This window comes from Lactuca serriola, chromosome 9 (assembly GCF_051521515.1).
Source record: "Lactuca serriola cultivar US96UC23 chromosome 9, Lser_US96UC23_V15, whole genome shotgun sequence".
In the NCBI taxonomy this organism is placed as follows: domain Eukaryota; kingdom Viridiplantae; phylum Streptophyta; class Magnoliopsida; order Asterales; family Asteraceae; genus Lactuca; species Lactuca serriola.
In genome coordinates, this window is record NC_136416.1 from 217,501,446 (window position 1) to 217,509,824 (window position 8,379).

Consider the following 8,379-nt stretch of genomic DNA (forward strand, 5'->3'; position numbering starts at 1 on the left):
AACACACCCCATGACTCATAAATGGTGTTTTGACCTCAAGCACAAAGACCCCAATCCAAAACCCCCATGGACTCATAAAATGCTTAGGCAAAGAGACACTCTGGACCTCCAAAGGTCCAGATCTAGAACCTAACTCGCTTTAGGGACCAAGGAAGCACTAGATCTAGCCACAAAAGGGCTCAATAAGCCTTAAATCAACATAAACATCAACATAACAGAGAATAGCTCGAAGGTAGTACCTCAAATTTGATGTTCTGGACCTTAAATCTTCAGGAAGTGGCTCCTCTTGATTCCCCTTAGCTATTGCTTCCTTTCCCTAACTCGACGAGTTCCACCTGGTAAGAATCACAGGGCCACCCCGACTCAACTCGCCGAGTCTCAAGAACAACTCGGCGAGTTCCAGTTCGACTCAGTCCACCTGTCAACTTCTAACTCGCCCTGACTCACTGAGTCAACTCATAACTCGGCTGGACCACTCACCGAGTGGTCAAGGACAATCTTCATGCTACTCGCCGAGTCTGTTCTTCAGACTCGGCGAGTCCATGCCATGCATCAACTCCTCTGGCAGTCCTCGGCAATTTGGTGATGAAATCCATAGTGATCTGTTCCCACTTCCACTCGGGAACCTCCAGTGGTTGCAACTTGCCATGCGGCCTCTGGTGCTCGACCTTAACCCTACGGCAGGTCAAGCACCTCTCAACAAACCACGCGACGTCCCTCTTCATACAGGGCCACCAATACTCCTTTCTCAAATCCAAATACATCTTAGTGGCCCCCGGATGGATCGAAAATTTCGACCGATGAGCCTCCTCCATTAAAGTGGTACGCGTTCCTCCCACAAACGGCACCCATATATGCCCCTGAAATGTCATAAGCCCCCGACCATCGGTAACGAACTCTGAAACCAAACCAACAACCCGTTCCCTCTTCTGCATCTTAGGTTGCACAGCCTCGACCTGTGCCCCGCGAATGGCGTCCAATACCGGATCTATCACGGTCAATCTCAAACATACCTCCCATAGTGGAGTTCTCTCCGCCCTGCGGCTCAACGCATCGGCTACCACATTAGCCTTGCCTGGGTGGTACAGGATCTCACAATCATAATCCTTGACCACATCCAACCACCTTCTCTGTCGCATATTTAGGTTGGGCTGATCCATCAAGTACCTCAAACTCTTATGGTCCGTGTATATCGTACACCGAACCCCATTCAAGTAGTGACGCCAAATCTTGAGGGCGAACACCACTGCCCCCAACTCTAGATCATGGGTGGGATATCTCGTCTCATGAGGCTTCAGCTGCCTCGATGCATATGCTATCACTTGCCCTCTCTGCATCAGCGTTGCTCCCAGCCCCAAAATCGATGCATCACAATATACCACAAAGTCCTCCATCCCTTTCGGGAGAGCTAATACCGGGGCTTCGCACAACCTTTGGCAAAGTGTCTCAAAGGAGGCCTGCTGCTCGGGACCCCATGAGAAAGCAACACCCTTCCGGGTCAATCTGGTGAGTGGCACTGCGATCTTGGAGAAATCCTTGATAAATCTCCGATAATACCCTGCCAACCCTAGGAAACTCCTGATCTCGGAGGGTGACTTCGGCACCTCCCAACTCATTACCGCCTTAACCTTGGCCGGATCGACCAATATCCCCTCCTGGTTAACGAGATGTCCTAAGAACTGGACCTCCCGCAACCAGAAATCACACTTGGAGAATTTGGCATAAAGCCTCTCCGGTTTCAGAACTCCGAGAACCTCTCTCAGATGCTCCTCATGCTGCTCTCTAGATCTCGAATATACCAGAATGTCGTCGATAAACACAATGACCGACCGATCCAGCATCGGCCTACACACTCGGTTCATGAGATCCATGAACACCTCCGGGGCATTGGTGAACCCAAAAGGCATCACCACAAACTCATAATGCCTATAACGCGTCCTGAACGCTGTCTTCTGGACGTCCTCATCCCGCACCCTCACCTGATGATATCCAGACCTCAAATTGATCTTGGAGAACCAAGATGCTCCCTATAACTGATCGAACAAATCGTCGATCCTCGGCAGCGGGTAACGGTTCTTGACCGTCAGCTTGTTCAATTCCCGGTAATCAATACACATCCGGTGTGAACCATACTTCTTTTTGACGAATAGGATAGGCGCTCCCCACGGCGAGCTGCTCGGCTGAATAAACCCCTTCCCCAGCAGCTCCTGAAGCTGTGAGGATAACTCTTGCATCTCTGGAGGTGCAAGGCGATAAGGCACCTTAGCGATAGGCGCGGCCCCCGGAACCAAATCGATACTGAACTCCACTTGCCTCACAGGAGGCACACCCGACAACTCCTCAGGAAATACATCCGGGAACTCACGCACCACCGGAACCTCCTCAACTGAACTCGGCCTCTCGGAAACCACCCGCGTATCCATCACATACGCCACATAACCCTTACAGCCCTGCTGTAGACACTGCCTCGCCCTAGCGTCCGAACAAAACACTGATCCTGAACGTGTACCCTCGCCGTACACCGAAAGAACTCCCCCACTAGGGTCTCGTATGGTCACCAGCTGACGCTCGCAGTCGATAACCGTACCGAATCTGCTCAACCAGTCCATGCCAACAATGACACAGACATCACCCATCGCAATAGGAACCAGATCAATCGGGAACTCAATACCGAAAATATCGACTACGCAACCTCGGAGAACCTCCGTGGCATATATCACTCTCTCATCAGCTATAGAAACTCTCAGAGGCCGACTCAACGCCTCACAACTAACACTGATATGCTGACTAAAAGCCAAAGATACAAAAGACCTACTCGCACCCGAGTCAAATAACACCAAGGCAGGTACATAATTCACAAGAAAAGTACCTACGCATAACATAACATAAGCATAATATCTCAACATCAAAATAAATACAAGAAAGAATACATACCAGCCACGAAATCATACGCTGTGCGGAGCTCCTCCGCGGTTAGCTGAAAAGCTCTCCCTCGTGCCCTTAGCGCCTCGGCCTTCACTGGCCGACTCTCTGCAACTCTGATGGCGGCAGGGGCGGATCCCTGAGGTGCTCCCTGAGCTGATCCCCGCAACTGCGGAGACTCCGCCTTCCGGTGTCCCGTCTGGTTGCAGTGAAAACACACAGCAAACCCCTTGGGGCAGTCCTTGGCCATATGCCCCTCCTTGCCACACTTGTAGCAAGATCCCGCTCTGCAGACTCCATCATGACCCTTGCCATACTTCCCACAAGTGCGGCCCTTCTGGCTCCCTGGTTTGGGATCAGCGGGCTTGGCCCGCTTGGCTGTCGGCTGAGACTGTGCCGGTCGCCGATCCCTCCCCTGAGACTCCGCCTCCTCCCTGGCCTGAGTCTCTAGCTCAATCTCCCTCTTCCGGGCATTCGCCTGAAGCTCAGCAAATGTCCGGTACGAGGAGTTCGCCGCGAACTCCCGAATATCCCGCCTCAAAATACTCAAATAACGGCTCATACATGCCTGCTCAATGGACACGTGCTCAGGGCAGAACATCGCCCTCTCATGGAACATCCTGGTAATCGCTGTAACTGACTCGGTACCCTGCTTGAGGGTCAGAAACTCCTGGGCCAAACGCTCCCTCTCCACCTGGGGAACGTACTCGTCTCGGAACATGGCAGTGAACCTCTCCCAGGTCACTGCCGCAAGCTCAGCAGGCGTAAAATGCGCCGTTACAAACTTCCACCAGTCCTTCGCTCCCAAGCGAAGCTGGTTCAGCGCGAACCGAACCTTCAAATGCTCAGGAGATGAGCAAGTGAAGAAACACCCCTCTATATCAGATATTCACCTCATAGCTGCCACCGGATCCTGGGTCCCATCAAACTCTGGTGGTTTTGTGTTGCTAAACTCCCGGAACAGCAACGCATCACCACCTTGTGGCCTCGCGGCAGCAATCGCTGCGGTGGCCGCTGCAACAGCATCCTCAGAAAGAGCGGCATAACGCTCGTCAAAGGTGTCAATCAGCGTGGTCTTTATAGACCCAAACATCTCTGGTATCTCTGCCCTGATGGCCGCAACCACCTCCTCATGGATGATCCGGCGGATCTCCTCATCACTGGTACCACTGCTCTCAGGCATCAAGCGTGTCCTCACCATGATCTACCTCTGAAATACAACATACGATAAATTAGAACCCATACGAGCATAATCACACTCGTCAACTCTTTCCTCCTTGATCCTTGGTATTCCAAAGATTCTTACTTGGGCTGTACACCGCTCTGGTGCTTTCAGTAGTACGGGCCCAATACTACTATCCACACCGTATCAGAATACACCCCAAGTCCTCCTCTTCGGATCCTAAATTCCAAGTACTCTATCATGCATAGACCTCCCTCTAATAGATCTCTCATAAGCCCCTCGCTGCTACATACTCACTCTCAAGCATCTCATAGCAGCTCACCTCTTCCTAGGCTAAGGCATCAAAAATCAGGCCACTTTAGTCCTAATAGGAATACCTAGCCTACTCTAGCATGCGGATACATCATATCAATATCAATATCACATAACATAAAGGTATTTTGGGAAATCACCGTTTGGGCGCGGACTGATCGTACACACAACTCTGATCTGCGTTTTTCAAAAATATTTTACTCTTTTTGAAAATAATTCTCAAATCCTCAGTCTGAGTTCAAATACGCCCGAAGGTGTACTCGAATCCCTCAAACCAAGGCTCTGATACCAACTTGTAACACCGTGAATTTCAAAATAATTTTTTCACAAATTATAAAAACATTTCTCATTTAATTTTCATAAAACATTAAGTTTAAAATCCCAAATCACATCATACAAAATCCCAAGATCATATATATCAAAAATCCCATGCATGTGTACAGATCCAGCCGGCGCCTTCCCACGGTCATCGCTAGTACCTGAAACAACAACACTAACAGTGTAAGCACAAAGCTTAGTGAGTTCCCCAAAATACCACACACATAACACATATTAGCTACTTGAGGCTATAACTCTATGGGTTCGTGCACCCAAACTCTGTGAACCCTCAGGTTCTAACTCTGTGAACCTTCCGGTTCCAACTCTAAAACATGCACATCATAAATCACATAGAAATAATGCAGTACAACACATCACATACATATAGCATACAAATACTCTGATCACAGAACTCTGGTTACCTATCAAGGTAAAGTATAGTGAGAAGACTCACCTCGCATATCTCGATAACTCGCAAATCTTGGAATCACTCGTGCTCGATCCTCCGAGCTATAATCCACCTATAACATCATATGTCTCTTAATTAACACTTTTACCACTAAGGTTGACTACCCCTATCAAGTCAACACTAGTCAACTCTTGTCAACGGTCAACGATCAACTTTGACCGGACTCGGTGAGTGCACTAGGGCGACTCGGCGAGTCTAAGCGTTTTCACCAACTCTCTAGGATTCCCTTTTTGACACGTCGAGTATTCCCCTGACTCGACGAGTTCCACCTGGTATGAATCGCGGGGCCACCCCGACTCAACTCGCTGAGTCTCAAGAACAACTTGGCGAGTTCCAGTTCGACTCAATCCACCTGTCAACCCTCTCTAACTGTAACAGCCCGGATTTCCAGGTATCTTTTATGATTATGTTTTCGGTGTTTTGTGAGAGGACTCGGTGAGTTGGAGCTCAGACTCGCCGAGTAGGATCGCGGTTCTAGACGCGGGTTCGCGCCTGGACTCGGCGAGTCTGCGCTGTATAATGAAACCCTAATTTCTCGAGTTTGGGACCTATATAAAGGGCCTTTAGGCCGTCATTTGTGCTCACCAGTCCCTTGAGTGAAACCCTAGCAAGTGTGAGCGTTTGGAGCAAAGTAGGAAGCCATTATTGACCTTGGAGGTATCATTTTGCAAGGGAAAGGAAGAATTAGCTAAGGGAAAGCAAGAGGAGCCACTTCTTGAAGGTTTGAGGTCCATAACATCACATTTGAGGTATTATCTTCAAGCTATTTCTGTTATGTTGAGGTTTATATTGATTTAGGGCTTATTGAGCCTTTTTGTGGTTAGATCTAGTGCTTCCTTGGTCCCTTAAGTGAGTTGAGTTATAGATCTGGACCTTTGGAGGTCCAGAGTGTCCCTTTGCCCAAGCTTTTTATGAATCTATGAGGGTTTTGGATTGGGGACTTTGTGCTTAAGGTCAAAACACCATTTATGAGTCATGGGGTGTGTTATGAGCACCAAGTTATGGAATTTACATGATGAATTAGCTTAGGAGGGCCAGATCTATGAGTTGTTGGAGCAGATCTGACCTCAGAAGCAAGTTTGAGTTGATGCATGGCATGGACTCGCCGAGTCTGAAGAACAGACTCGGCGAGTAGCATGAGGATTGTCCTTGACCACTCGGTGAGTGGTCCAGCCGAGTTATGAGTTGACTCAGTGAGTCAGGGCGAGTTAGAAGTTGACAGGTGGACTGAGTCGAACTGGAACTCGTCGAGTTGTTCTTGAGACTCGGCGAGTTGAGTCGGGGTGGCCCCGCGATTCTTACCAGGTGGAACTCGTCGAGTTAGGGGAATACTCGACGTGTCAAAAAGGGAATCCTAGAGAATTGGTGAAAATGCTTAGACTTGCCGAGTCGCCCTAGTGCACTCGCCGAGTCCGGTCAAAGTTGACCGTTGACCGTTGACCAGAGTTGACTAGTGTTGACTTAATAGGGGTAGTCAACCTTAGTGGTAAAAGTGTTAATTAGAGTCATATGATGTTATAGGAGGATTATAGCTCGGAGGATCGAGCACGAGTGATTCCAGGAGTTGCGAGTTATCGAGATACGCGAGGTGAGTCTTCTCACTATACTTTACCTTAAGTAGGTAATCAGAGTTATGTGTCAGAGTATATATGTTATGTGTATGCTATGTGTTGTACTGCATGATGTCTATGTGATTTATGTTGTGCATGTTTATAGAGTTGGAACCGGAAGGTTCCCAGAGTTAGAACCTGAGGGTTCACAGAGCTTGGGTGCACGGACCCATAGAGTTATAGCCTCGAGTGGCTAATATATGTGTTATGTTTGTGGTATTTTGGGGAACTCACTAAGCTTTGTGCTTACAGTGTTAGTGTTGTTGTTTCAGGTACTAGCGATGACCGTGGGAAGGCGCCGGCTTGATCTGTACACACGCATGGGATTTTGATATACATATGATCTTGGGATTTTGTATAATGTGAATTGGGATTTAAACTTAATGTTTTTATGAAAAGTTAATGAGAAATGTTTTTATAAATTGTGAAAAATTATTTTGAAATTCACGGTGTTACAAGTTGGTATCAGAGCCTTGGTTTGAGGGATTCGAGTACACCTTCGGGCGTATTTGAACTCAAACTGAGGATTTGAGAAGTATTTTCAAAAAGAATAGTTGATTTTGAAAATGCAGAGCAGAGTTGTGTGTACGATCAGTCCGCGCCCGAACGGTGATTTCCCAAAATACCCTTATGTTATGTGATATTGATACTGATATGATGTATTTGCATGCTAGAGTAGGCTATGTATTCCTATTAGGACTAGAGTGGCCTGATTTGTGATGCCTTAGCCTAGGAAGAGGTGAGCTGCTATGAGATGCTTGAGAGTGAGTAGGTAGCAGCGAGGGGCTTATGAGAGATCTATTAGAGGGAGGTCTATGCATGATAGAGTTCTTGGAATTTGGGATCTGAAGAGGAGGACTTGGGGTGTATTCTTATACGGTGTGGACAGTAGTATTGGGCCCTTACTACTGAAAGCACCGGAGCGGTGTACAGCCCAAGTAAGAATCTTTGGAATACCAAGGATCAAGGAGGAAAGAGTTGACGAGTGTGAGTATGCTCGTATGGGTTCTAATTTATCGTATGTTGTATTTTAGAGGTAGATCATGGTGAGGACACGCTTGATGCCCGAGAGCAGTGGTACCAGTGATGAGGAGATCCGCCGGATCATCCATGAGGAGGTGGCTGCGGCCATCAGGGCAGAGATACCGGAGATGTTTGGGTCTATAAAGACCACGCTGATTTAGACCTTTGACGAGCGTTATGCCGCTCTTTCTGAGGCTGCTGTTGCAGCAGCTACCGCGGCTGTTGCTGCCGTGAGGCCGCAAGGTGGTGATGCGTTGCTGTTCCGGGAGTTCAGCAACACAAAACCACCAGAGTTTGATGGGACCCAGGATCCGGTGGCAGCTATGAGGTGGATATCTGATATAGAGGGGTGTTTCTTCACTTGCTCATCTCCTGAGCATTTGAAGGTTCGGTTCGCGCTGAACCAGCTTCGCTTGGGAGCGAATGACTGGTGGAAGTTTGTGACGGCGCATTTCACGCCTGCTGAGCTTGCGGCAGTGACCTGGGAGAGGTTCATTGTCATGTTCCGAGATGAGTATGTTCCCCAGGTGGAGAGGGAGCGT